Consider the following 4,931-nt stretch of genomic DNA (forward strand, 5'->3'; position numbering starts at 1 on the left):
TCCTGTCTGGCGGACGGCTCAGTGGGCTCATGGCAGACGGGCGGCTTTGCAGGCTCATGGCAGACGGGCGGCTTTGCAGGCTCATTGCAGACGGATGGCTCAGATGGCGCTGGGGAGACGGATGGCTCAGATGGCGCTGGGGAGACGGATGGCTCAGATGGCGCTGGGGAGACGAGCAGTTCAGTCAACGCTGTGCAGACGGCAGACTCCTGCCGGCTGAGGCGCACTGTAGGCCTGGTGCGTGGTGCCGGGACTGGTGGCACCGGGCTGGAGGCACGCATCTCAGGGCTAGTGCGGGGAGCAGCAACAGGACGCACAGGACTCTGGGGACACACAGGAGGCTTGGTGCGTGGTTTAGACACTGGTGGTAAAGGGCTGGAGACACGCACCATATAGCTAGTGCGTGGAGGAGGCACTGGTGGTACTGGATTGGGGCGGGGAGGTGGCGCCGGAAATACCGGACCGTGCAGGCGTACTGACTCCCTTGAACGCCGAGCCTGCCCAACCTTACCTGGTTCTATGCTCCCCGTCGCCTGACCAGTGCGGGGAGGTGGAATAACCCGCACCGGCCTATGTAGGCGAACCGGGGACCCCATGCGTAAGGCTAGTGCCATGTACGCCGGCCCGAGGAGACGCACTGGTGACCAGATGCGTTGGGCCGGCTTCATGACATACGGCTCAACGCTCAGTCTAGCCCGGCCGATACGTGGAGCTGAAATGTACCGAACCGGGCTATGCACGCGTACAGGAGACACCGTGCGCTCTACTGCGTAACACGGTGTCTGCCCGTACTCCCGCTCTCCACGGTAAGTACAGGGAGTAGGCGCAGGTTTCCTACCTGACTTCGCCACACTCCCTTTAAGGCCCCCCCCAAGAAATTTTTGGGGTGTACTCACGGGTTTCCAGCCTTGTCTCCGTGCTGCCTCCTCATATCGCCTCCTCTCGGCTTTCGCTGCCTCCAGCTCTTCACGAGGGAGGCGATATTCTCCAGGTTGATCCCAAGGTCCATCTCTTTCCAATTCGTCCTCCCAACTCCAGAGATCCTGTGTAGGTAGGTCCTGTTGCCGCCTTCCATGCCGCTTGGTCCTATGGTGGGTAATTCTGCCACAAGATCGTGACAGATGAAGAAGAGACGAGGGCAGGAAGCTACTCCAGACTATTGAGATGCACCCGAAGAGAGCAGTCACTGCAATGTCAATGACATAATAAACCCTGTGTTTAAACAGTCTTTATTACCAAGGGGTACAAATATACTGTAGTGTGTTGTATATCATTGGTAGTCACCTATCACACCATTCCAAAGGTGCGTGCGAGCACGTGCACACGCACACATTCACCACAGGAGATTGGTGGCACCTTAATTGGGGAGGATGGGCTCATGGTAAGGGCTGGAGCGGAATAAGTGGAATGGTATCAAACACATGGTTTCTATGTGTTTGATGCCATTGCATGAGAGTCGTTCCAGACATTATTATGAGCCGTCCTCCCCTCAGCAGCCTCCACTGTCACACACACACACACACACACACACACACACATACAGCCCTTGTGCTCTCGGGGCAGTACCCATGGTAACGAACCCTGTGAATTCACAACACGTTTGTGACTCTTGGGGCTTGGGAACATAGATTGTGCTACTCTCATCAGTTAAGCTGAGGTTTCCACATGCACACTCTCTCTGTGTGACTGGATGGCTGCAGTGTGTGTGTGCGTGTGCGTGTGTGTGTGTGTGTGTGTGTCAGAGGGTTCAGGGAGTTTGTGCCCACGCAGAGAGTGGTAGAGAACCTTTTAAGGTACCTGCAGGGAATCAGTGGTAGAGCACCATTTTAGGTAACACGCTGTGCCACTGTAGGCCCAATTAGAGTGGAGATGACGACCTCATGAAGGCCTTTAGTAGCACTGTGTTAACTGTTAACCATCTGTGTCTCCACACCAGTGGAATCTTCAAAACTATAGACAGAGAGTAACACACAGTGCAGAACATTGTGGCTGATGAACATAAAGAGCTGATGGTCATTGCATAATTGATATACAGGGAACTTAGACTACTAACTAAAGTGTTAGAACAGGGGTGTCAAACTCATTCCATTGAGGACCTAGTGTCTGTTTTTTTTGTTAAGACCTAGACAACCAGGTGGGAGGAGTTCCTTACTAATTAGTGACCTTAATTCATCAGTCAAGTCCAATGGAGGAGTTAAAACCCGCAGACACTCAGCCCTCCGTGGAATGAGTTTGACACATGAACTGGAATGACAACAGCTAAAATGTAATCCCCTGAAAAGCTAGGTAGAAATGGAAGTCCATTGGAACAGAGAATAGTGACCTCTTGTGGCTAATCCCAAACATGAACCTCCAGTTGAATTATTCATGGCAAGGGGGTGTTTTCATCGAGAAGGAAGGCTGCCTCTTACTTATACAGCATAACATATCAATGACCTTTTTTTAACACATCTGCCTTTAGTCAATGAAATCTCTCTATGTGCGCCGTGGTCAACCCACTGAAGGATGTGGACAGAGAGCTTGTGATTCTACTTCAGTATTTACTATACTCAGCACTGAGAGCCCAGTATGGCTGCGTTTACACAGGCAGACCAATTCTGATCTATTGCCACTAATTGGTCTTTTATTCAATCAGATTGGATCTTTAGCCAATAATATCAGAATTGGGCTGCCTCTGTGTAAACACAGCCATTGTGATTCAGCACATACCTTAGAACCGAGTCACATCTTCTTCCATGGTCTGGATTCAGATGGTATCCCCTGGTGAAGGAGTGTCCGTTGGAAAGTATTTTTAAAAACGTTTTTAAAGAAGATATAATACTGTGTAATTCACCATAATATAATTCCAGCTCAACCTTTTATCTGTGTGTTTGAGCGTGCAAACTGACTGCTCCTAGTCCCACCTGTGACTAAACGTGATAGTCACAGGTGGAAATGACTGTACAACACAAACAAAATACATTTTGTCAACTCAGATTCACATGCATCATACTGTACCATATATAACTGGACAGAAGTTAGAAAAAAACTACAAAAAGGCTAAGTTTTACAGGAAATGTTTAATTAGACAACTGAACGCATGCCAGGAAGAACCATGTTACAGCAGGGATATCTGTTCTCTCCTTGTCCACCCTACACACCGTGAGAGACCAGAAACATACCACAAACCACCAGGAAACCTTGCTATCTGCTGTCCATTATTGCAGTGACACATCAGGCTTGTTGTATACTGAGGGGGAAACACATTGTTGTATGAAAAGTTGAAGGTCTTAATACAAGTTTTGGGGTTGGAGTAACATCACTGGGGTGTATTCATTAGCAGACACCATAGCAAAACGTTTAGCTACAGAAAACGATTTGCAACAAAAATGTGCGTTTGTTATTGGACAAGTTCAGGTTAGTCCCTCCCCATTTCGGCCTGTTTGCTTCTGTTTGGTTCCTAGTGAATACACCCCTGGTACATGTTGGCATCTTTGTTTTGGCAAAAAATAATAATATTCACATCTCTCTTACACATGTTGCCTACAGGACTTTTACCTCTCACAGGAAACATCTAGAGACAATAGAAAAGATGCACTTAAGTAGCATTCACATGCAGCTTTAACTCAGCGTCCTCAGACTACGTTTAGATTTGAACCTTTTCCTTACTAGTTCTTACATATAAATTCACAGCTAATGTTTTATCAGGTTTTGGGTAGTATTATCTTACATAAAATGAGTATTTGGGATGAACGAATGAAATAGGTGGATGGGATTCCAAACTTCAACGAAAACACCTCCTGGGTAGAAAAATCACCCATTTACGAAAAGACCAGAAGAGACAGAAACGTAGAAGAGGGTTTGAGAAACTTGTGCTTATCATCCTGAAGGCTCTCAGTCTGGATACTGTAAAACACACAACAACCCCCTGCTCCCACTCTCATACCGTGGTTCACTTCCAAAACACGCCCCCCGGAAAAAAAGGGAGTCCTTGACAGAGGAAGTCCGTCCTCATTGGTCCGTTTGTGTTTCTCAACGTGCCGCAGTCTTTTTCTTGATTATAGATGAGCCAAAATACCAGAATATCAAAAATAAATGCAACCCTTTCACAAAACAATGAGAAATAAATAATCCGTGGTGTTCTGGTTGTATATATTTACATACATAAAGAGTCGTTTTGTTGTTGTATGCATATGTACAGAATCAATAGGCAGTCTGTTTTCCAGACTGAGCACGAACATATGACTGGATTTATAAGTTCACACGCAACTCCAGGAGAAAGCAAAGAAAGAAAAATAACTTAAAGGGACAGGTCAAAAATTCTACTACGTAATTGTTTACCCCTACAGGGATGCAGTGGTTTGTATGGAGAGAGAGAAGTAAATATCAAATAAAAACAGAAAATAGATTTTTCTTTCATAGGACTCCTTTAACATAAAAAAAAACCTTACATATCGAGTAACTGGCGAGAAATAGCTTATTCAAATCATGAACATTGATTGACTACGACATGCACAATGCTTTTCAAGCCTTGGGAGGAAGAGAAGCTTGATTTTGCTCCACAGATCACAGGCTATTGTGGATTTTGTCGTTTTATATTGAATAATTCTGTTATTGAACTACAAACAATATGCAGGGCATCGTTGTGGATTGTTAACCAGCTAACTGTGCCCCATTTTAATATGTTTGACGTATAAGACAGTCAAGCTCAATTACAAGCCCAAAGTGCTCATTCATGAGAGTCGTTGTGAATTGAATCAGTTGAATAAAGTTGAGCCGACGAACTGTATTGTGGGAATTGCAGTTCACTCTCTGAAAATGACTGTGCTTCTTTTGATGTGTTTCGGTTCTAGTTTGCAGTCGACTGGACACATTATTCTTTATCCTTATAGTTCTTCCCGTCTCTATATAGTGGACATCTTCTTCCTTCTGTGCATGTCAACAAGGCCAGT

The 4,931-nt window shown here is 46.0% G+C and overlaps 1 protein-coding gene across 1 annotated transcript in view; it reads right to left on the reverse strand.

Annotated features, from left to right (window-relative positions):
- Positions 1–3,040: 3,040 nt before the first annotated feature.
- Positions 3,041–4,931, reverse strand: part of LOC129847803 (semaphorin-3ab-like) — a 31,480-nt gene continuing 29,589 nt past the window's right edge. Inside the window, exon 15 of the mRNA XM_055915485.1 lies at positions 3,041–4,931. This exon is cut by the window's right edge and continues 1,501 nt beyond it. The gene's annotated coding sequence lies outside the window, so the exon portion shown is untranslated.

This window comes from Salvelinus fontinalis, unplaced genomic scaffold (genome assembly GCF_029448725.1).
Source record: "Salvelinus fontinalis isolate EN_2023a unplaced genomic scaffold, ASM2944872v1 scaffold_0951, whole genome shotgun sequence".
In the NCBI taxonomy this organism is placed as follows: domain Eukaryota; kingdom Metazoa; phylum Chordata; class Actinopteri; order Salmoniformes; family Salmonidae; genus Salvelinus; species Salvelinus fontinalis.